Source organism: Rutidosis leptorrhynchoides, chromosome 8, assembly GCF_046630445.1.
Source record: "Rutidosis leptorrhynchoides isolate AG116_Rl617_1_P2 chromosome 8, CSIRO_AGI_Rlap_v1, whole genome shotgun sequence".
Classification (NCBI taxonomy): domain Eukaryota; kingdom Viridiplantae; phylum Streptophyta; class Magnoliopsida; order Asterales; family Asteraceae; genus Rutidosis; species Rutidosis leptorrhynchoides.
The window spans coordinates 159538680-159565882 of NC_092340.1; positions in this window are offsets into that span (position 1 = coordinate 159538680).

Here is a 27203-nt window from a genome sequence, read left to right on the forward strand (position 1 = left end):
TGGTTCACCACAAAAACACATCTTTTTCTATCTCAATATATCTATACGTAATATTTATATTTATATTTTAATTTTAATTTTAATTTTAATTTTAAATCCTAATAATAATGGTATGTTAGCAAATGTTGTAAGGGTGTAAGTCGCAATTCTGTCCGTGTAACGCTACGCTATTTTTAATCATTGTAAGTTATGTTCAACCTTTTTACATTAATGTCTCGTAGCTAAGTTATTATTATGCTTATTTAAAACGAAGTAATCATGATGTTGGACGAATTACTAAAATTGGGTAATTGGGCTTTATACCATAATTGGGGTTTGGACAAAAGAACGACACTTGTGGAAATTAGACTATGGGCTATTATTGGGCTTTATATTTGTTTAACTAAATGATAATTTGTTAATGTTAATATAAAGATTTACAATTAGACGTCCCTATAAATAACCATATACACTCGATCGGATACGATGGGCAGGGTATTTATATGTACGAATAATCGTTCATTTAACCGGACACGGGAATGGATTAATAACCACTAGAATTATTAAAACAGGGGTGAAATTATGTACAAGGACACTTGGCATAATTGATAACAAAGTATTAAAACCTTGGGTTACACGCAGTCGACATCCGGGTGTAATTATTAAACAAAGTATTAAAACCTTGTTACAGTTTAAGTCCCCAATTAGTTGGAATATGTAACTTCGGGTATAAGGATAATTTGACGAGGACACTCGCACTTTATATTTATGACTGATGGACTGTTATGGACAAAAACCAGACGGACATATTAAATAATCCAGGACAAAGGACAATTAACCCATGGGCATAAAACTAAAATCAACACGTCAAACATCATGATTACGGAAGTTTAAATAAGCATAATTCTTTTATTTCATATTTAATTTCCTTTATTTTATATTTAATTGCACTTCTAATTATTGCACTTTTATTTATTGTTATTGTATTTAATTGCACTTTTAATTATCGTACTTTTTAATTATCGCAAGTTTATTTTATAGCACTTTTATTTATCGCAATTTCATTATCGTTATTTACTTTACATTAAGTCTTGTATTTATTTTTAATTTTGGTTTTAACTGCGACTAAAGTTTTAAAATCGACAAACCGGTCATTAAACGGTAAAAACCCCCCTTTATAATAATAATATTACTTATATATATATTTGTATTTTTATAAATTTAAACTAATATAGCGTTAAGCTTTGTTTAAAGATTTTCCCTGTGGAACGAACCGGACTTACTAAAAACTACACTACTGTACGATTAGGTACACTGTCTATAAGTGTTGTAGCAAGGTTTAAGTATATCCATTCTATAAATAAATAAATATCTTGTGTAAAATTGTATCGTATTTAATAGTATTTCCTAGTAAAATTAATAGTATTTTATACCCCTTAGCTTTAACATCAGATATTCTTATATGCATCTTGTTAATGTCGGTTACCAGGTGTTCAATCCATATGAATGATATTTTTGTCTCTATGCATGGGACGTTTATTTATGAGAACTGAAAATGAAAATCTTGTGGTCTATTAAAATGATGGAAATGATTATTTATGTTAAACTAATGAACTTACCAACCTTTTGGTTGACACTTTAAAGCATGTTTATTCTCAGGTACGAAAGAAATCTTCCGCTGTGCAATTCCTCATTTTAAAGATATTATTTGGAGTTATTCATGACATATTTCAAAAGACGTTGCATTCGAGTCATTGAGTACATCAAGATTATTATTAAGTCAATTATAGTTAGATATATTATAAAATGGTATGCATGCCGTCCACTTTCAATGTAATGAAAGATTGTCTTTTCAAAAACGAATGCAATGTTTGTAAAATGTATCATATAGAGGTCAAGTACCTCGCGATGTAATCAACTGTTGTGAATCATTTATAATCGATGTGGACTTCGTCCTGATGGATTAGGACGGGTCGTTAGAGTTGGCATCAGAGTGGTGGTCTTAGCGAACCAGGTCTTGCATTAGTATGTCTAACTGATAGTTGTTAGGATGCATTAGTGAGTCTGGACTTCGACCGTGTCTGTATGTCAAAAGTTTTGCTTATCATTTCGTGTCGGAAATCATCTGCTTATCATCCTTAGGAAATTACCTGCTTATCATTCTTAGTCTAGACACATCTTACTGTAATGATTGCATGAATAGTGTATAAACAAAATTCGTATCTTAGCGTATCTGCTAATTCATATCTTAGCATATCTGTTACTGTAGACTTTGCCTGACAGCTTCCGTAGATTTCTCCATAACTTATAGGATTTTAGTATTATATATGCATATGTAAATTATGTATTGCAGGGTACTAATCTACATTCTATAATCTATTTCTTATCAAAAATAATTCATCTGATCGTACGAGATAAATCCCTCAACCAGTTCGAGTCCCTCAGATTTCGATAGCTATCCCGATAGTTATTCCGACAGCTATTCCGATATGAATATTCACCTAAGCTCCGAAAGCTGTGTCACCAGAATGAATCAATCAATCAGCCATCCCCAATTCATCTGATGGGTTCGTAGTCGCCTTAATCAATAGAGACGCGAAGAAGGCGATCCCTTCCACCAACCGAATTCACCTCTTGACAATGAACCTGAAGCGTTTACCGGCGAACCTGTTCGAGACACCATTTTCTCTCTCTCATTTCCAGAGTATCTCGTCATGATTATATTTTATCCACAATTCTAAACGTTATTCAATCTACTTGTTCCGACCGACAATCATCCCGGAATAATAGAAGAAGTCAACGAACTTCGCGCTCGAGTAATCAATTTGGAGAATATAGTGCAAAATTTACCAGCTTCAGCAACATCACCGGCACCAACAGTACCATCAATAACAGCACCAGTACCATCAACAATCCATGCCTCAACATCTCATTCTGTACCTCGAGTATAATCATCGTTCTATGTATCATTCTACATTATTTATCTTCGTTCAACATGGCGATTATATAATCCTTAATGTTTTAGAGATTATATATTCTCGTTCTAACGGTAAATCAAATGAGTTTAATATCATGTTGACTCATTAAATTCATGATTACATCTGAAGAAAATATATATGTATATATGTTTTCATAAAGATTGTAATTAAAAATTCTTTTGTACAAACTGTTAATGATGAAAATATTTTAACCGGTAGGTAATACCCGAGGAATATTTAGTTTTCACCTTAATAAGTTACACTGTACATTTTTTCGAATCTGATTCAACAGTCATTTACTATTCTATTTACAACCACCGATATACAAATCCGTTCACCACAGAATAACCATATTCATTCAATTTCATATTTGGATTTTAATTTACCAGAATCCAACAAGTGGCATAATGAAGAAATAATGGACACAATAAAAATTGATTAGAAACAGACTAATTAACAATATGAAATTTTGTTAAGAAACTACGCTAACAAGATCCTAGCTAACTGTTCCTAGCTAACTGTTAATTCTGTATTACATTTTATTTTATCGCAATTTATTTATCGCAATTTAATTATCGCAATTTATTTATCGCAGTTTATTTATCGCAATTTATATTCTCTCAATTTTATTTATTGTCATTTAATTTCTGTATTTATTTTACGCACTTTAAATATCGGGACACGTATACAAGGTTTTGACATATCATATCGACGCATATATATATATATATATATATATATATATATATATATATATATATATATATATATATATATATATATATATATATATATATATATATATATATTATTTGGAATAACCATAGACACTCTATATGCAGTAATGATCGAGTTCTCTATACAGGGTTGAGGTTGATTCTATAATAATATATATACTTTGAGTTATGATCGAGTCTGAGACATGTACACGGGTCACGATACTTATTAATTAATTCGAATATTATATATTAAACTATATATGAATTATTGGACTGTTACTGTGGACTATCGACTGTGGACTAATAACATTGGACAATTAAAATAAATTAAAATATTGATTATAACATATGAAACTAAACATTTCTTCAAGTTTGCCACTTGGTCTCATCTTAAGCCTCAATTGTATCTTGACGATTAAAATCTGCGTTCAAACCGTTCATGATTCTTGAAAACACCTCAATCCAGAGAATGAATCAACCGCACTTCAACTACGAAAGAAAAGATTAATGCATATAGTTATGCACTTGAAAACACTCGGAACCTGAGTAAACGTTAAACACGTATCTGTGTTAACTCTTTTGGCATTGTTATTACCGAAAATAACTTTGCAATTCCTTTTCAAAATTAGTCAATTTTGTCACAGCTCCAGCAAGTCAACTTCAACTTTTCGTTCGAAACAACCTTATTATAACCTTGATATATATGCGTACTCTTTTATTGTTACCGGGGAAGCTTTTATATTCCACCATATTACCAGCAGACGTACCAGCAACCTCATTGCTTCTTGGTTTAAACTCTCTGATAAATCATTATATTTATTATTGAAACCCTATCATATACTCATCCGCATCTTGTAACAAGAACTGCCATACCAATTACCTTGAATCAGCAATCAGTACTTTGAAAACTCACCGCATATATATATCAACAGTTATATGTATAACATTTATCTCTTAGAATTATGGCCTTTCATTCTGAAATTCTGAACAGCACTCAGTCTACAAATCAATACTCTGAATGTTGAAAAAGCTGAATGAAACAGCAGAAACTGTAGACAACTGTAAATGACCTTAATCGTCGGAAGTTTAATGATAAAGAATAGTATGTTGGAAAAGCTCGGAAAAATTGGAACTGAAGAACGGATTGAGCTAACCACGAAGGAGACCAAGTACAAATACAAGGACCATACCCTATATTCAAAGAATCCAGATGATTCTGTATCCGATGAAATCTTTAGAGAATATCCTACTCCAAAGTCATGTTGAAATCTTGCGGAAAATCTTTCTTCATCAACCTTCGAACTTAGAAATTCCAAAATATCATCATAAATATCTTCGATATTTCTGAGGATATTTTCATAAATAATCTTGTCCGAAATTATTCATCTCTTCGTACTATCTATATTACATCATAAAGGAAACTGTTTTAGTTTCTAAATTCTGAAAAATTCAAATTTAAATTATGAATGATTTTGAAGTAGTGTTGGGAACTGAAGCATGAGTTAGTATAATATAATGACACTTGATCAATGTGATTATATTACAGTAAGTCATGCTGAGTTTCTAGTGGGACGTGATGATTCACAGATTATAACGTCATCATGTGTCATGTTACATAACTCTTTCATTCTGATTAACTTCTGAACATATCAAGAAAATATATTCTTAATAGTTCTATTCTCAGTGATTCTGGTAATTTGACAAATCAAATCGTGCCATTACGTTCCTTCTTGTTTAGAACATTAAGTTCATTTGAAACTCCATACTTACGAATTCTGGATTATTACTCGCTTTACCAGAGGTCGAGAGGAGAATAAAAAGGCAAAGAGCTCCAAAATATAGGAGAAAATATAAAGCCCAAAAATAGCACGGAGGTTACAAACCGTGGATATTAATACGAATAGCAATATAAAGACACGGTATAATTAAGAATAGTATCACCCTAAGATAATAGTAGAAGTAAACAGATTCTTTTGGAGGAAGATTGAAAAGAAGGATAACAGAAATGATAATTATGAAAATATCAAGGATTAGAATAGGATTAAGCATTTTCACAAACTTTTGGATGTATAAACTAAGAAAGAAAGTATAGGAATGGTAAGAATAATGGAACGGAAGAGTTTAATTTATAATGGAAATATCAGACAGAGTAATAGAGGCAGATCACCGTATTTAATTATATAGATCTCAATTTCCTTATTCACCGAAGAATCAAATCTTTTAGATTTCGAAGGATTTCTTTAAATCCCTTGAATTCTGGAATTCAACCCTGACTCTGTCAAAAGTTAAGACGAATCCTTATTTTTCCTATTTCAATCTTTTGTGATAACTTCACTCGTACGCCTCACATAATCGATTCATTTTATCCATATTAAATAATAATGATAAAACTCTATTTATCGACTCAAATTCGTCAGGAAACCATTCTTATTGTTAGCCATGACGACCTCACTCAAATTTCGGGACGAAATTTCTTTAACGGGTAGGTATTGTGATGACCCGGGAATTTCTGACCAAATTTAAACTAAATCTTTATATGATTTCGATACGATAAGCAAAGTTTGTAATGTTGAGCCTCAAAATTCTTGAAGTGTTTTCATTTATACAATTACCCTTGACTGTGCTTGACGATTCACAAACTATGATTTGTAAATAAAAATGCATATATATATATATATATATATATATATATATATATATATATATATATATATATATATATATATATATATATATATATATATATATATACATAAATATAAAAGTATATATGATAAGTAAAAATGATAAGGTACAACTTTAATCAATCGGAATTGAACATATAAAATAATAATCAATTAAGTATTTATATATAAATCTATACAGGATATAATTATGAATCTATATGTACATGTGTAATTCTATTAAGACTTATTAATTGTATATTATGATAAATATATATATATATATATATATATATATATATATATATATATATATATATATATATATATATATATATGAGAAATTACTACTCAATAAAAGTTTTTACATAATATAAAATATAAAATTACATAAACAATAACATGTAATAGTAATATATTAAAGAATACAAATTAAAATAAAATTTGTTATATCAATGTTATTACTTTCATTACTATAAAAATTACTATTAATATTAAAATCAGTATTAGGAGTATTATTATTTTAAATATATAAATATGAAGTGTGATATAATAACTTTTAATATTTAAACAACGTTAAATATATAACTTCTACATATAATTATTTAGTGAATATTGTAAAATAAGTAGTAGGAGTTTATAATATTCCATAATTAGATGATGGTATTAATTTATTACATCAATACTAATATTATCATTATTATTCTTATTTTTACAATATTATTATTATTTTATTTAACAGTATTATTAATATTATTAGTAAGATATTTATATTAGTATTATTATTATTATTAACTGTATTATTAAAATTAAATAATATATATATATATATATATATATATATATATATATATATATATATATATATATATATATATATATATATATATATATATATATATATAAAGATCTATCTCTATCTGTTATATATGGTTTTTGTTTTGTTCCTTTGAAATCGAATATTATGGTCGACCATAGCTGTAAGGCAGCACTCCATTATCACTCTCAAGTATCAACTACGATTAATAACAGTATATATCAATTAGGAAAGTAAACTGAATAATATATATCCTCGCTACCTCTATTCATTATCTTTTTCACCAAAACTAGAAATCAAACGAATTTTTAAATTCTATAAATGCAGTTGTGTTTGAAATCTTATGTTCAAACTATCTGCAAAGTTACAAGGTCTAATTTATTCTAACGATCTCTAATTTCGAAGTCAAAGTTTTTAAACTCAAAAAGTCAAACAGTGTTCTTCATTTAAATTCGAAATTTGTGTTACGAATTGAGTGAAATTGAGGTTTGGTAAAGATTATAAAAAGGTTTTAAAACATTTTTCGTGTTATGAATTTTGTCCAAAACATTCACAGAAGTGAAATCATTTTTTTTCTCCTCTTTGTCGACGAACAGCAGAACCATCATTTTTTTTTTTTTTTGTAATATAAACACTGAGTAGAGTTTAATTATTAATATTTTGAAGTATCTGAATCTTGTTTTGATGTTTTGCACTCTCCGGTTTGTTTATTTTCGATGAAAAAGAAGGTGGAACATGTAACGGGGTTAAATAAATACGGGATATATAATTTTGCATTTGGTATTAAATCAGAAATCGGGCAATAGCCCAGACAGTTAAGAGAGTGAGCGGGTGTCCGGGAGGTCACGGGTTCGAGCCTGACTTGAGCCAATTTTTTTTTAAAAGAGGGTTCTCTAAGGTAGTTTTTATTAATATTATTATTATTGTTGTTAATTTCCTTATTATTATTATTATTATTGTTACTGTTATTATAAGTTATGATTATGTTAAAATTGATGATATGATCACTAGTATTATAATTTTAGTTATTTTTATGTAATATTGTTATGAATTAAAAGTATTATTATTATTAATATAAAGTATGACTTTTATTATTATTACGAATATGACTATTATTATTATTATTACTACGAAAATAACACAACTTATTATTATTTTCACTAATACTGGTATTAGTATCACTTTTTAGTAATATTATCATTAACATAAGTATCATTATCAACAATATCATTATTATTATTATTATTATATTTATTATTATTATTATTATTATTATTATTATTATTATTATTATTATTATTATTATTATTATTATTATTATTATTATTAGTAACTTATCATTATAAAAACTATCATTTTAACAAATAAATATTAGTTTCATAAAAGATATTTATTACATTCACTATAATTAAGATAATATTCCATATAACTATATATCAAATAGGTTAACATTTAAAATACTTATACAATATCGATTTTTAAATATAATACTAAACACATGTATATATAAATATATATATATATTTATATATATATATATATATATATATATATATATATATATATATATATATATATATATATATATATATATATATCAAGATAACTAAAAGTATAGTTATTAATTATTGTAATGATATAAATGTAAAATAAATATATATAACATATAAGTTAAGATATGATTTACATAAATAAAGAATATGTTTTTAATGAAATTTAGAAGAATAAATCCTAAATAACTACAAGTTATATAAAAGGATATAACAAATAAAATTAGATATATATAAACTTATTCGATTACAATTTTGTATATTAATAAGTACACAAATGATATAGGTTCGTGAATTCTGAGGCCAACCCTGCATTGTTCAATATTGTCATATGTATTTTTACTACAAAATACATTAGGTGAGTTTCATTTGCCTTTTTTACTCTTTATATTTTTGGGCTGAGAATACATGCGTAACTTTTATAAATATTTTACGGAATAGACACAAGTAATTGAAACTACATTATATGGTTGAATGATTGAAGCCAAATATGCCCCTTTTGCTTGGTAACCTAAGAATTATTAAACCGATCTACTAATTGACGCGAATTCTAAAGATAGATCTATGGGCCCGACGAACCCCATCCAAAGTACCGGATGCTTTAGTACTTCGATGTTGTTTTTATATCATGTTCGAAGGATTTCCCGGAATGATAGGGGATATTCTTATATGCATCTTGGTAATGTCGGTTACCAGGTGTTCAATCCATATGAATGATATTTTTGTCTCCATACATGGGACGTTTATTTATGAGAACTGAAAATGAAAATCTTGTGGTCTATTAAAATGATGGAAATGATTATTTATGTTAAAATAATGAACTCACCAACCTTTTGGTTGACACTTTAAAGCATGTTTATTCTCAGGTATGAAAGAAATCTTCCGCTGTGCAATTGCTCATTTTAAAGATATTATTTGGAGTCATTCATGACATATTTCAAAATACGTTGCATTCGAGTCGTTGAGTACATCAAGATTATTATTAAGTCAATTATAGTTAGATATATTATAAAATAGTATGTATGCAGTCCACTTTCGATGTAATGAAAGATTGTCTTTTCAAAAACGAGTTCAATGTTTGTAAAATGTATCATATAGAGGTCAAGTACCTCGCGATGTAAACAACTGTTGTGAATCATTTATAATTGATGTGGACTTCGTCCGGATGGATTAGGATGGGTCGTTAGACTGGTTGTTGATGATTCGTACACGATGATTTTGTACGGGGCATCACATTTAGTATCAGAGCATTGGTTGTAGGGAATTAGGTTGCATTAGTGAGTCTGGACCGACCCGAGTAGGATTCACTAATAGGACTAATCTACAACTTACTAGTTTACTTGTTTCTGCGGAACTTGCTGCATGCTGCTACTTACTTTTACTGCTATATACCGTATGCTACTACATGATTTCACTACTGCATGCTATTATCTGCTTTCGATTGCATGATACTTGTCGTTATTGCCATGCTACTTACTGTTACACATAATCTAGACTGTCGTAGTTACTTTGCCTAATACGTGCTTGCTTTATGACTTACTGACATGGAAAAAGTTATTTTTCCTTGTTCAGATGTCAAATATTCCACCTGTCATCATTTTGGACGGCGACACAGACTCATCAGCCACCTCACCTGCCATCGTTGCCGATTCTCAGATCCCGTCGTCGACACCCTCCAGTGACTCAGGCGCTTCGTCCTCTGGAGCTAGTAGCCATGCAACCGGTCCATTTATTACCTCAGACAGAGCCGAGGACCTACAGGAGATTCCAGCTCCACTTGTCCCAGGACCCTCGGAGCCACAGCACCATTCCGGTGGTGCTGTGATTCCCGCGAATCTTGGGGAAGGTCCGGTCCGTAATGAGCATAACCATTGGTGCCGACGCCTTTCTGATGGACGTCTCGTGCCGATCAGACCCGTCAGATACCGACAGATGATGGCCGCCCGAGGAGAGACACCCGTGCAGCCACCCCCAGCCGATCTAGACGACCCATCATCCGCCGATTCTTCATCCGAAGACTCGTCCTCTGACGACTCTAGTGATGAGGATTCAGATGAGGACCCTGATGATGCACCTGTACAGCCACCCTCCACCCCACTGAAGAAGCGGTACCGTTTCGATAGTATCATCATTCCAGGGATTAATGAAGGTCGACCATTCGTTGACGCACATGTCGGCGTCGTAGGGTTACCACCCGTAAGCGACTTGTGTCGTACCCTGCTGATCCTTTTGTGTGTAAGCCTTACCGCTTTGCAGCCTCTATTTCTGGAGCCGGACCGTCTGCACCACCAGCTCCACCAGCACCACCCGTACTGACTGCACCGCCTGCCCCACCATCTCCCTCTGTCGAGTAACTGATGAGGGAGGTGTAGATACTCCGTGCTCGGGTAACTGAGCTCGAGGATCAGATGTCCCACGTATTGGACATCCTACACCCACTGTCACTGTAAGGCTTTTTTAGTAGATTTCATTATGTAATCTAGTTGTATTTTCATGTTTCACTTATGTATTGTACGAACCTATGCGAATGTATGCAACTTATTATTATTAATGAATGAAACTTTGCGTTATTTAATTCTTGCACAGCGTTCTATTTACGTTACTGTATGATGACTTTGTTGTATCTGAATCTATTTGCGTTACTTAATTAGCATGTGTTGTGTTGATTCCATGATGGTTACCATATACTGTATTATTACTATTTGAATGATGGATTTTGACTTGAGTTAAAATGTTTGTTTAGAACATCATGGCCAACGGAAGATCAACACCCACCGCAGCCCAAATCAAGGAAATGATCAATGAACGAGTCACCGCAGCTTTAGCAGAAATGAACCCCCAAGCTCTACCGCAACCGGTTATCCAGCCCATTCATAATGGATGCACATACAAAGAGTTTCAAAGCTGTAAGCCCCACAACTTTAGTGGAAATGAGGGGCCAGTTGGTCTCACTAGATGGTCCGAGAAATTAGAATCTGTGTTTCGAGTTAGTAACTGCTCAGAGGCGAACAAAACCAAGTATGCCTCATGTACGCTGTCTGACGGCGCACTAACTTAGTGGAACACATTGGCTCAAGCAAAGGGTATTGATGAGGCGTTTGCTACCCCATGGGAGGAATTCGAAGGGGCCCTGATTGAAGAATATTGCCCTAGGATAGAGATCCAGAAAATGGAGATTGAGTTTATGCAGTTGAAGGTTGTGGGAAACGGCCTCAATGGTTATAACCGTAGGTATCTAGAATTAGCCCTGATGTGTCCTACCATGGTTACCCCGGAGTTTAAGCGTATGGAAAGGTACTTGTGGGGACTTCCTAAGTCCATTAAGGGAAAATGTCACCTTATCTAAGCCACCCAATGTCCAGGAAGCAATGCACATGGCGCACACCTTAATGAACCAAATCATCATCGATGAACCAGAAAAGGCAAAATCCGAAGCGCGTAGTAGTGATAAGCGTAAGTGGGATAACAACAAGGGGAGAGCCTATGATCAAACCCCCGCCAAGAGGCACAGCGATGGAAGGAACCCCAATCCGAACACCAACTCGAACCCCAACTACAAGGGTACCCTACCGCAATGCAAGAGGTGCTACAAGCACCATACCGGGTATTGTAACATTGTTTGTGAAAAGTGCAAAAAGATCGGGCATATTGGCAGAGACTGCAAGATCACCACCATGACTGGGAAGCCGAACCCCAATAGACCGAGAAAGTGTTATGAATGCGGACAGACAGGCCACTTCAGAAATGAGTGTCCCAACAAGCGAAAGGACGGCGGACCACCGCGTGGACGAGCTTTCATTGTAAATGCAAGGGATGCTCATGAGAACCCCGACTTGGTTAAAGGTATATTCACTATCAACAATTTATTAGCTTCTGTCCTATTTGATACTGGTGCTGATAGAAGTTATGTATGTAGACACTTTTCCGATAAGATAAATTGGTCGTTAGTTCCTTTAAAGGAGAGTATGCTTGTAGAGGTAGTATCACACCCCCAAATAGGGCCTGGGGTATTTGTGACTAATTATATCAAATCACAGTTGTATAAACGAGAATGACTCTACATGAGACGTTTTATTGAGTTTTGTAGCGGACGATAAATATGTCTTTAATTGATATGATATGTAATGAAGACTTCAAGCATAGCAAGCAATCATCATCAAAGTAGTAGATATACAGCGGAAGCAATACTTAAGTACCTGAGAATAAACATGTTTAAAAAGGTCAACACGAGGTTGAGTGAGTTCATAGGTTTGTCATAAATAATGATTTCAGTAATAGTGTTAGACCACAAGATTTGTTTTCATAAGTAGATCAATCAGATCCAGTCAAGTTGATCTCCCGCAGGATTCAAAAGTTATGCCAGTGCGTGATATTTAGACTAAACGTTGTTTGCCCCATGACAAGTTGTTCTGTCCTTGTCGTTTAATTTCATTATCAAGTAATACAAAGACTTAGTCAAATGTATCGGGGACATTACTCCCGATAGGCCTATCCCCAATAATTAAGAATGCCGCAGCAATTAAAAATATCACTGTAGGGACTTAGTCGGACAAAGCCGGGTATAGCATAGTTTAAACAGTTGGTACTGATATTTAGACTAGACTTTCAAGTTTGCCCCGTAACAAGTTATCGTTTATACTTATCGGTTGGGGACTTGCTGGTCATAGCCTAACATATCACAGTTTAATAGTTGGTACTTGTATTCAGACTAGACTTTCAAGTTTGCCCCGTAACAAGTTATCGTTTATACTTGTCGGTTGGGGACTTGCTGGTCATAGCCCAACATATCACAGTTTAATAGTTGATACATGTAAAATATTTATAAAAGTTGCGCATGTATTCTCAGCCCAAAAATGTAGATAAAAAGGGAGCTATGAAAACTCACATTAAATAGCAGTTGAAGTATTCCACGTAAGAAGGAAAGTAAAGCAAGTAAGTGATCTGGATATCAACCTTGAGGTATAACGTTTGATTAGTTAATGTCTAATTTGACATAAAGTATGTTTATTAATATAGCAACTATATTGACAGTGACGGTTTTCGAGAAAAGTTCCTATTTCTCAAAAGTTTCTATTTTTGGAAACCTACTATTTATGAAAAACTTCCACTTATAGTAAGCTTCTAGGTTAAGAATGTTCGGGTTATAATTCTTAACAAAGATGTTGTACAATCTCGCCCAAACTTCGTCGCTAACATGCAAGTCACTCGAATGATCTATTGTTACCGAGCGGCCCAGGATCTCTTGACCAGAATCTAAGTCTGGGCATTCGAGATCCACAAGCGTCCCATAATGGTAACAAGGATCACCCTATGCCATAAGTAGCGGTGATGTTTGTAGTCTTTGTACGCTATCTTTAATTATAACCTTCACGTTAGGTGCGTATATACATATATATTCATTAATTCGATTTTAATTATAACTCCTATATATTAATTCATAAAAATACTTTTATAATTTTTAGTAACATATATTAATAATTATAACATGTTATTTATTTTAATTTTAATTGCATATAATTTATAACATTATTTACATGTTTCGGTAAAAAATAATAAACCGAAGTAAATTGTAAAAAGTAAAAAGTAATAAAAAAATACTTACTAGTAGTAATTCTTCAAAGAGAGAATGAGAGAAATTTTGGTGTGAGTTTGAATGAGAAATGAGGGGTATTTATACTTGAAAAAATTAGGTAAAAAGAATAAAATAATTAAAAGAAAAAGAAATATTTTAGTTTTTAATGGGATTTTAAAATTCAAAAGTATTAAATGTCAGGTCATGGGATAATGCATAAAATAAAATAATAAAAGTAGTTTTCCATTATAATTTTTTATTTAAAAAGTAATTTATTTATTTATTTATTTTATTAAAAAAAATCATTTATTTTAAGGATTTTTTTATATATTTTTTTTAAAATAAACAAATTGATTTACTACTTTTCCAAGAATATTTGTCAATATTTTTTTTATTCATAATAACAATACTGATAATAAAGATATTAATTATTGATATCTTGTTTAAAAAGGATATTAATAATAATAATATTAATATATCAAATTAATGCGTAATTATGTACAAATAAATGTTCGTGAATCGTCAGAATTAGTCGAGGTTAAATGAAATCATATAAAGATTTTTGTTTAAATTTTGCATGAAATTTACGGGTTGTCACAGTATCCCCCTGTTAATAGAAATTTCGTCCCGAAATTTAGTTGTTGCCATCAGTGGGCGTTGTTTGTAAACAGGTGAGGATATTTTCATTTTATTTGGTCTTCACGTTCCCAGGTATGCTCGGGGCCTTTCGTGAATTCCAACTAATAGGATATTTTTTTGTTTCTAGCATTTAAATCATACGATCCATAAATTCTACGAATTGCATTTTATTATTAATGCGGAGGTTATCTAAAGGATTTAACAAGAGTGTCATTGATTAGGTTTTCCTTCGAAAGAGATGATGACGTTATACAAGCATTTCAATATACATGAAATGTGTGATGAATAATAGTGAGCTTATTTAAACCTTGAGCGTTTATGCCACAATATTAGGGTAGATAAAACATAGAAGAGTTCATGAAAATCATAGTCATGAAATTTGATAGAGATCGTCATTCTTTACAACAAGTATGATGAATATGAGTTGAAAATTAGAGTTTTATCGACATTTAATAATATGGATAAAGTAATTCGATTATAGAAAGAGTATAAACGAAGCTATCGTAAAAGATTGAAATGAGAAAATTAAATGTTCGTCTTAACTTTTGACATAGCTAAAGTTGATTTCCGGAATTTAAGGGTTTTAAAGAAATCTTCATAATCTTTATAAGATTTGATTCTCCGGTAATTAAGGAAATTATGATTTTCTTTAATTAAATGCGGTGAATTGCCTCGATTGTTGTGTCTGGAATTTCGCTATAAATTAGCTTCTTCTGTTTCATTATCTTCACCACTTCTATACTTTCTCCCTCAATCCATACTTCCAAAAGATTTGTTAATATGCTCAATTCAATTCTTGTTCTTAACCTTATATTGGTTATCGCCACAATCTTCCTTTTTTTCCAACTCCCACCAGAGTAGTCTGTTTACTTCTATTATGCTCTAGGATTTATTGTATTTTTAGTTCTCCTGTGTCTTTATATTGCTATACGCATTGATATACACGGTTTGTAATTTCGGTGTTGTTATCGGGCTTTATATTTTCCCTTATATGTCGGAGCTCTTTGCCTTTTTATTCTCCTCTCGACTCTAAGTAAAGCGAGTAATGGTCCAGAATTTGTAGGTATGAAGTTTCGAATGTTCATAATATACAAAGCAAAAGGAAAGGTAATAGCACGATTTGATTTGTCAAATTACCAGAATATCCGAAAAAGACCGAATCATCAAGAAAAATATTTTCTTGATATGTTTAGAGTTTAAATAGAATGTAAGAGTCATGTAACATGGCAAATGATGATTATAAAGTCTATGAATCATCATCTTCCATTAAAAATTTAGCATGGCTTACTGTAATATAATCAAGTTGGCCTGACGTCATTATATTATACTAACTCATGCTTCAATTCCCAACACTTCTTCAAATAATTTATAATTTAAACTTGAATATAGAAACTAAAACACTTTCCTTTATGATGTGATAAAGTTATCGCAAAGAGATAATTAATTGCGGACAAGAATCGTTATAAAGATATTTTCAGAAATATAGAGGATATTTATAATGAAAGATACGGTGATATCTTAGAATTTCTAAGATCGAAGGATGATAAAGAAGATTTGTCCGTAAAGGTTTAGAGTCAGGGGTAAGGTATTCGTTGATGACTTCAGCAGATACCGAATCATTTGGATTCTTTGAAGGCAGATTTAATCTTTGTGATTTGTCCACAGCCTCCTTCATAGTTTGCTCAATCTGTTTTCTAGTTCCAAATCTGAGCTTATACCATTCTTTATCATCAAACTTTTGGCCCTTAAGACCTTCTACAATTTTGCTGTTTCCTCTGCATTTAATGCAGTCATATTTGAATCTTCAGTTATCAATGGTTTCAAGAAATTTTATTTTTAGATGATTAAACGCTGATTGTAATCGTCAACGGATCTAATGGTTAATGAATAGGTGTTATTGATTTTAAAAGTAATGAATGATAATTTCAGTGGTTTGATATGATAATTCATCATAGAATATGAATGAATACAATTCATGAGAATCAGAATTGAAAAATATACAATGTAATATATTAATGTGATATATAAATATTTCTAGGGTATTACCTACCCGTTAAAATATTTTCACAATTAACAGTTTGTACAAAAGAGTTTTAATTACAGTCTTTATGAAAATATACATACATATATATTTTCCTTCAGATTTAATCATGGATTTAATATAAGATTAAACTCATTTGATTTACAGTTGAAACGAGAATGAATAATCTCCAAAACCTTTAGAGATTTCATAATTGTCTCGAAATATTTCGCCAATGAAGTTATGAATCAATACATTCATCGTTACACTTGATTTATTATGAAATGGAGTTTATTGTGTTGAAGCAGTGATTAACAATTGTTAAGTCATTAACGAAGGGTGTACATCATAGCATATTAGTGATATGAATTAACCAAGTAGTACATACTAGTTGAGATTCACACGTAATTGCTTAGTATGACAAGATTTATTATTGTTCCAAATCATATATATATATAAGGTATACATATATAATTCTTCGCGAAGAATGAGTCAATACATCTTAACTCATTATTACTAATATTCCTTGGTATCTATGGGCATATGCTGTTGACGTTTGAGGTACTGAGTGTGATGTTGAGGCGTGGGATGCGGATGTTGTTGTTGATGAAGCTGATGATGTTGGTGGTGATGTTGATGCTACTGTTGGTACTGGTGGTGATGCTGGTTATGCTGCTGGTGCTGCTGATACTTGTAGAATTCGCACCATATTCTCCAGAGCTACCACTCAAGCGCGAAGCTCATTGACTTCTTCTACTATTCCGGGATGATTGGCGGTTGGAACAAGGGGGTGAATAAGATCTAGAATCTTTGATATTATATATTCGTGACAGGATACCCTGGAAAGAAGAGAGAAAATGGTGTTTCGGACTGGTTCGCCAATAAGCGCTTCAGGTTCTTCGCCAAGAGGTGAATTCGATTGGTGGAAGGGATCACCTTCTTCTTGCCTCCATTGATTGAGTCGGCTACGAACCCATCCCCAATTCATCCAGAATAGATGATGGCTGATTGGTTCGTTTGTTCTGGTTACGCTGCCGTTGGAGCTCGAGGATTTCGAGAAATTCATATTATGTGTTTGGAATAAGGTTTGATATGAAATGGGTATTGCATACTGAATGATATATTCGTCTCCTTGAATACGTATTTATAGCAAAAAGATTTCCGTAATTTACGAAGAAAATTTAGGAAAAGTGGTAGACAAGGTCTATTGGGATAGATATGATAAGATATGATTTGTCTATACTCCAATAATGGCAGTATGACGTGTCGAGATTATAAAACGATAAGTATGTAATCTAATAATCTTTTGATTAAAGACTTTCAATTCGTATACTGTGATAACCCAATGACATTTTCCGGTTCGCAAACCAATGCATAAAGGTATAAGGCATATAGGTACGTGATATAACAGGGAGTTATATACGTTTGAGTATGAATAGTAACAATTATAGGAGTTTCAAAAATCATGGATAATATTTCATGTAATACATATGTAATACACAAAACCATGATAGATGACATAGGAATGTCAAGAATTTCATAAATCATGGTGTCGCACTTAAATGCGGTGGCGTAATTGGATAATACTTAGGGAAGTGAGCAGAGTTCTTAGGTTGGCTAGGCATTCTAAGATAAGTAAAGTTTCTAAAGCATAGTGTAGCATTTAACAGTTAAAGACAACAAGTAAAGGCACTACAGTCAAGGAAAGTTGTAGTCCTACATTACTAAGGTACCTAATTGTATAAGGCACACATAAAATGCAATCTTGGTTCTCTACAACAACCTGCTCTGATACCAATCTATCACACCCCCAAATAGGGCCTGGGGTATTTGTGACTAATTATATCAAATCACAGTTGTATAAACGAGAACAACTCTACATGAGACGTTTTGTTGAGTTTTGCAGCGGCAGATAAATATGTCTTTAATTGATATGATATGTAATGAAGACTTCAAGCATAGCAAGCAATCATCATCAAAGCAGTAGATATACAGCGGAAACAATACTTAAGTACCTGAGAATAAACATGCTTAAAAGGGACAACACGAGGTTGAGTGAGTTCATAGGTTTGTCATAAATAATGATTTCAGTAATAGTGTTAGACCACAAGATTTGTTTTCATAAGTAGATCACTCAGATCCAGTCAAGTTGATCTCCCGCATGATCAAAAAGTTATGCCAGTGCGTGATATTTAGACTAAACGTTGTTTGCCCCGTGACAAGTTGTTCTGTCCTTGTCGTTTAATTTCATTATCAAGTAATACAAAGACTTAGTCAAATGTATCGGGGACGTTACTCCCGATAGGCCTATCCCCAATAATTAAGAATGCCGCAGCAATTAAAAATATCACTGTAGGGACTAAGTCGGACATAGCCGGGTATAGCATAGTTTTAACAGTTGGTACTGATATTTAGACTAGACTTTCAAGTTTGCCCCGTAACAAGTTATCGTTTATACTTATCGGTTAGGGACTTGCTGGTCATAGCCCAACATATCACAGTTTAATAGTTGGTACTTGTATTCAGACTAGACTTTCAAGTTTGCCCCGTAACAAGTTATCATTTATACTTGTCGGTTGGGGACTTGCTGGTCATAGCCCAACATATCACAGTTTAATAGTTGATAAGTGTAAAATAGTTATAAAAGTTGCGCATGTATTCTCAGCCTAAAAATGTAGATAAAAAGGGAGCTATGAAAACTCACATTAAATAGCAGTTGAAGTATTCCACGTAAGAAGGAAAGTAAAGCAAGTAAGTGATCTGGATATCAACCTTGAGGTATAACATTTGATTAGTTAATGTCGAACTTGACATAAAGTATGTTTATTAATATAGCAACTATATTGACAGTGACGGTTTTCGAGAAAAGTTTCTATTTTTGGAAACCTACTAATGAAAAACTTCTACTTATAGTAAGCTTCTAGTTTAAGAATGTTCGGGTTATAATTCTTAACAAAGATGTTGTACAATCTCGCCCAAACTTCGTCGCTAACATGCAAGTCACTCGAATGATCTATTGTTACCGAGCGGCCCAGGATCTCTTGACCAGAATCTAAGTCTTGGCATTCGAGATCCACAAGCGTCCCATAATGGTAACAAGGATCACCCTAGGCCACAAGTAGCGGTGATGTTTGTAGTCTTTGTACGCTATCTTTAATTACAACCTTCACGTTAGGTGCGTATATGCATATATATTCATTAATTCGATTTTAATTATAACTCCTATATATTAATTCATAAAAATACTTTTATATTTTTTAGTAACATATATTACTAATTATAACATGTTATTTATTTTAATTTTAATTGCATATAATTTATAACATTATTTACATGTATCGGTAAAAAATAATAAACCGAAGTAAATAGTAAAAAGTAAAAAATAAAAAGTAAAAAGTAAAAAGTAAGAAAAGAATACTTACTAGTAGTAATTCTTCAAAGAGAGAATGAGAGAAATTTTGGTGTGAGTTTGAATGAGAAATGAGGGGTATTTATACTTGAAAAAATTAGGTAAAAATAATAAAATAATTAAAAGAAAAAGAAATATTTTAGTTTTTAATGGAATTTTAAAATTCAAAAGTATTAAATGTTAGGTCATGGGATAATGCACAAAATAAAATAATAAAAGTAGTTTTCCATAATAATTTTTTAATTAAAAAGTAATTTATTTATTTATTTATTTATTTTATTAAAAAAAATCATTTATTTTAAGGATTTTTTTTATATATTTTTTTAAAATAAACAAATTGATTTACTACTTTTCCAAGAATATTTGTCAATATTTTTTTATTCATAATAACAATACTGATAATAAAGATATTAATTATTGATATCTTGTTTAAAAAGGATATTAATAATAATAATATTAATATATCAAATTAATGCGTAATTATTTACAAATAAATGTTCGTGAATCGTCAGAATTAGTCGAGGTTAAATGAAATCATATAAAGATTTTTGTTTAAATTTTGACGGAAATTTACGGGTTGTCACAGGTAGCCAATGGAAAACTTGAGAAAGTTGACCAAATTAGCCGAGGAGCTATTATCAACATAGCTGGTGTGGATTTCGAGATTGACTTGATACCCATTAAGTTGGGAAGCTTTGATGTTATTGTCGGTATGGACTGGTTGACCAAGATAAAGGCTAACATTATCTGTGGAGATAAAGCTCTTCGTATACCGCACGGAGACGGTGAGCCACTGGTTATTTACGGAGAGAGATGTTCCTCGAAGCTGAACCTCATTAGTTGCGTGAAAGCATAAAAGATCATGAAGAAAGGACGTTTTGCTGTGCTAGCACATGTGAAAACATTAGAAACCGAGGTGAAGAGTGTGAACGATGTTCGAATTGTGAACGAGTTTTCCGATGTCTTTCCGGAAGAATTGCCTGGATTACTGCCATCGAGAGCAGTAGAGTTTCAGATCGATTTAGTGCCAGGAGCTGCACCTGTAGCTCGCGCACCTTATCGACTCGCACCTTCCGAAATGCAAGAGTTGCAGAGCCAACTGCAAGAACTGTTAGACCGTGGATTTATCCAACCAAGTTTCTCGCCTTGGGGCGCACCTGTTTTGTTTGTGAAGAAGAAGGATGGATCATTCCGCATGTGTATCGACTACCGTGAACTCAACAAATTGACGATCAAGAATCGGTATCCTCTTCCCCGAATTGACGATCTTTTTGATCAACTACAAGGATCGAGCGTTTATCTAAGATCGATTTGAGATCCGGTTATCACCAGTTGAGGGTGAAGGAGAGTGGTGTGATGAAGACTGCATTCAGAACTCGTTATGGTCATTATGAGTTTCTCGTGATGCCATTCGTTTAACCAACGCACATGCCGTGTTCATGGATCTCATGAATCGTGTCTGCAAGCCATACCTGGATAAGTTTGTTATCGTCTTCATAGATGATATCCTCATCTACTCCAAGAGTGAAGAAGAGCATGAGCAACATCTTCGATTAGTTCTTGAACTCTTGAGACAAGAGCAACTTTATACGAAATTCTCTAAGTGTGAATTTTGGTTGAAGGAAGTCCAATTTCTGGGTCACATTGTGAGTGATCAAGGTATCAAGGTTGATCCCGCCAAGATTGAAGCTATCAGCAAGTGGGAAACCCCCACTACTCCGACTCATATCCGCCAATTTTCAGGTCTCGCCGGTTACTACCGAAGATTTATTGAAGGATTCTCTCTGATTGTGCGTCCTTTGACCGTGCTGACTCACAAAGGGAAGAAGTTCATTTGGGAACCCGAACAGGAATCAGCATTTCAAACCTTGAAGAAGAAGTTAACCACTGCACCTATCTTATCACTTCCTGAAGGCAGTGACAATTTCTTCGTTTATTGTGATGCTTCGAAGAGTGGTTTTGGTTGTGTACTGATGCAACGCACAAAGGTTATCGCTTACGCCTCTCAGCAATTGAAGATTCACGAGCAGAACTACACTACTCACGATCATGAACTTGGAGCCGTTGTCTTTGCGCTCAAATTATGGAGACACTATTTGTATGGAACTAAGAGTACTATCTTCACCGACCACAAAAGCCTCCAGCACATCTTCGATCAGAATAAACTGAATATGAGACAGTGTCGATGGATCGAGACGCTGAACGACTATGATTGTGAACTTTGTTATCATCCTGGCAAGGCCAATGTTGTAGCTGACGCTTTGAGCCAAAAGGAGAGAATGGCACCTCTTCGTGTCCGGGCTCTGAACATCACCATTCATTCAAATCTCAACAGCCAGATCCGAGTAGCCCAAGATGAGGCTCTCAAGGAGGAGAATATATCTCATGAACATTTGAACATTCTCGTCTCTCGATCGAGGTTAAGGAAACTGGACTCTGATGCTATGCCGGAATAATTTGGGTACCTCGTTATGGAGATCTACGGAACCTTATACTTGATGAAGCCCACAAGTCGAGATATTTGATTCATCCAGGAGCCGGTAAAATGTATCACGATCTTAAGGAACAGTACTGGTGGCCGAATCTTAAGAAGGACGTTGCAACTTATGTTGGTAAGTGTTTGACTTGCTCGAAAGTTAAGGCCGAGCATCAGAGGCCTTCTGGGTTACTTCAACAACCGAAAATCCCGCAATGGAAGTGGGAGAGGATAACGATGGACTTCATTACTAAGCTACCAAAGACGGTGGGCGGATACGATACCATCTGGGTTATCGTTGACCGTCTCACTAAATCTGCACACTTCTTAGCCATGAAGGAGACGGATACGATGGAGAGACTTGCTCAACTATACATCAAGGAGGTTGTATCTCGTCATGGTGTACCTTTAATGATCATCTCAGATCACGATCCCCGTTTTACTTCCAGATTTTGGCGTTCTTTGCAAGAAGCCTTGGGAACTCGTCTCAACATGAGTACTGCTTATCACCTACAAACCGATGGTCAGAGCGAACGCACAATTCAGACTTTGGAGGACATGTTGCGTACATGTGTCATTGATTTCGGAAAGGCTTGGGAAAGGCATTTGCCGCTAGTCGAATACTCTTACAACAACAGTTATCACTCAAGCATTAATGCCGCAACTTTTGAAGCGTTGTATGGCCGCAAGTGCCGATCTCCTATTTTTTGGGCCGAAGTAGGCGAAACGCAAATCACCGGACCCGAGATAGTCCATGAAACCACTGAGAAGGTTTTCCAGATTCAAGCGAGACTTAAGATGGCCCGTGACCGTCAAAAGAGTTATGCCGACCTTAAATGTAAAGACTTTGAATTCAACGTGGGTGACCATGCAATGTTGAAGGTCACACCTTGGAAAGGTGTGATCTGTTTTGGAAAACGTGGGAAGCTCAACCCGCGATACATTAGTCCTTTTGAAATCTTGGAGCGTGTTGGACCCGTTGCTTACCGTTTGGATCTTCCAACTCAATTGAGCTCCGTACATCCTACCTTTCATGTATCAAATTTGAAGACGTGTCTTGCTGAACCGGAACATGTCGTACCTTTGGAGGAACTTACAATTGATGACAAACTCCACTTCGTGGAGGAACCTGTTTAAATTATGGACCGTGAGGTCAAAACTTTGAAACACAACAAGATTCCGATCGTCCGAGCACGATGGAATGCCAAACGAGGACCTGAGTTTACCTGGGAACGAGAGGATCAAATGATGCAAAAGTATCCTCACCTTTTTCCGACTCCTCCATCTACCTCAGCTTAAAATTTTGGGACGAAATTTTCTTTAACAGGTGGGTAATGTAACGATCCTGGATTTTCCAACATTTATTTATTAATATTTATTATTAGTGCTTGTGTTTAATGAATGTATTTTTATACATTTACTTGCTACCGTACTTGACTTTACATGCCCGACTCGTCTTTGTAACACACGAACTTTTCACGAATAATATTTAGAATATTATTTGCATTCATGATTAATTAACATTGATCATTTTTAATTAACTAAGGTTACTAATTAATTACTTAGGCTTATTTATTTAATTAATTGTTACATGCTAAATACTTGGGCTTTTATTAATGGATACATGTTAATGGACTTGGAAGCCCACCCTACCTTTCTTAATGGACTATTAGGAGCCCAACAATTTGCTAGTGACTTATTAAGCTTAATACAAGATTAATTAGTGAAGGAATCTAGTTACTTGTATCTTTACACCTTGTTCCAACACCATTTAGCTTTATTTCCTTTCCAAGCTCTCACCACCTCCCCATGTTTGAAGGTTTTGCATGTGACTTTCCCCTTTGGGAACCCCTTGACCGTCGGCCAACATGGGTATTAGGGGGGATCACTTTTCAATTTTCTTTGCTAATTAGTTACTAGTTCCTTTCATTTTACACACACACTTACTTGCACTCTTTCTCTCATCTTTCTTTTCTCTCTAACTTGTAAGTTACAAGGCTTCTTTTTCTCTTCTTTTTTTCTTGTAAAAACCGAATTACATTCATACAAATCATCATCATTTGCTTGTTTAAGTTACTTGTTGTTTATTGTTGATTACTTACTTGTTGTTTATCTTTGTTAAAGATCAAGTTCTACAACTTGTATCTTCATCTAATCTTGGTTACTTTCATATTTTGTTGTAAAGAACCAAGAACAAAGAATCTAAACTTTCTAGTTTATGGTTCTACACTTAATGTTTTAGAGATTTAAAGTTCATGAGTTGTAAAAACCATACTTGAATCCATGTTTGTAAACTTAAGGTTTACTTTCTTAAAGATCAAAGCCTTGCCTTGAATCTTTAAAGTATGAACAACCATGAACTTGATACTTGTAGAATTTAATTTATTTCTTCATTTTATGTACTTTAAAGTTGTGATGTTGTTAATTTGGTCAAGTATTACTAGTTAATCTTGATCTCATATTTCTTGAAACTAAAAGTTAACTTTATAAATTCAAGAACATGGAAGTATAACTTTCAAGTTATAACTTCATATACTTATGATAGATCTAAGTTTCTATAGTTTATGGTCTACTTATTTTGTTGTAAACAAGAGCTTATAAGCTTACATACACTTTACAAGATGAGAATCTAAGTTTCATAACTTATTGTTTCATTAAAGTAAAGATTCAAGTGTTATGACTTAGGATTTAACTTAGTAACTTTAGATCTATACTTTTGGGTCTTGGATCTTCAAGATCTAACTAAGAACTATGTTCTACAACTTAAGATCTTGATTATTTAGTTTACTTTCAAGTTTGTAGCTTAATATTACTTTTAGAGTTCATGTATGTGTCGGATATAAGATCTTGATGTAACTTTGGTTCATCAAACTACTTGCAACACTTAATTGAGTTGTGCTACGTATCTTAGACTTACACTTGTGTTATGATGGTCAAAACTTGGTAAAATATGATGCAAACACATCAACAAGTTGTACACTTGAAGCTATATGCATCAAGGATGAGAACCGTGATGAGCATCGAGCACCAAGAACCCACCGGAACACTAAACCTACTGTTTTTTGGGTCTGATCAGAATACCTGGGCTACTGTAAAGTTTATTTTTGGTTAGCTCTATTTGAGTAGATAATTTTCCGTTTAGACCTTGTCTTAATCCGAGTTACGGTTTAGGATCTATGGCCTCCCGAAAGTCACTACACCCTATTAACGTTGTGCTGAAATTTCTGACCTACTCGCACTTAAACTGTCACCACAGTCAAACAAAGATGAGTTTGGTTCTGGAAATTGGTCAGTACCTAGGGGACTCATATACGGAACCATGGCCACTGGTCTCACCTCATTTCAGTTTGTATAGAGGTCGTGGTGACTGAACGAAATCAGCCTTTGTTTTAAACCCTAGTCTTGACTTAAAACTTACTATACACTTTTTGATAAATGATGAATGATGATGATACTTAAGACCTAATTTACATACATTTAAACCTTTGGGAACGATTTACTGACTTAGTAACTTTTGACTTAGGTTGAGGACTTTCCGGACCTACATACTTGCTTACTTTCCCGAATCAACTTTACTACTACTTTACACTGTGAGTTATAGCATCCCTTTTTACTTTAACTATTTTGGGAACTGAGAATACATGTGCATTTTACGTTTTACATACTAGGCATGAGTACTTAAACTTTATATATGTGTGGGTTATACAATGGCATAAACTTTTCCCTTAGCTCGGTAACGTTTAGTCATTGGTTTTTGAACCGGTGAACGCGAATCTTAGATATGGATCCATAGGGTTTGACATTCCCACTCGGGCTAGTAGCGCTAGCATTTAACGGGTGTTTAATACTTCGTAAACATACGCACTCGCCAAGTGTACTTTTAGGGGGTGATAAACGTTAAGTTAGTTACCAATTTCCCACGGTTAAACATATACTTTACATACTATTTTGAAACGTTGTTGAAACACTGAAATCTCGTGGCCTACCTTACATACTATTATACTTAAACTATAGCTCACCAACCTTTGTATTGACTTTTTTAAGCATGTTTTTCTCAGGTGCTTAAGGTTGCTTGCTTCCGCTGTTATACTAGTCATGCCTTGTAGACACCCGCTGCGCTTGTTAGAGTTGTCACCGCATGAAACGTTTTATTTGCATTCAAACTATGTTACCTTTTGAAACAATGATTTGTAACGACCATTGGGTCACTTACTATTACTAATTGCTTCTGTTCGTTGAAGCATACTTTTGTTGTAAGACATTTGATGTTGGTTAAGACATCACCTTTATTTATGAATGCAAACTTCTTTTGAAACCGCATATAGTATTTGACCTTGTAATGATCTTGTTGTTGATGATTCGTACACGATGGTTTTATACG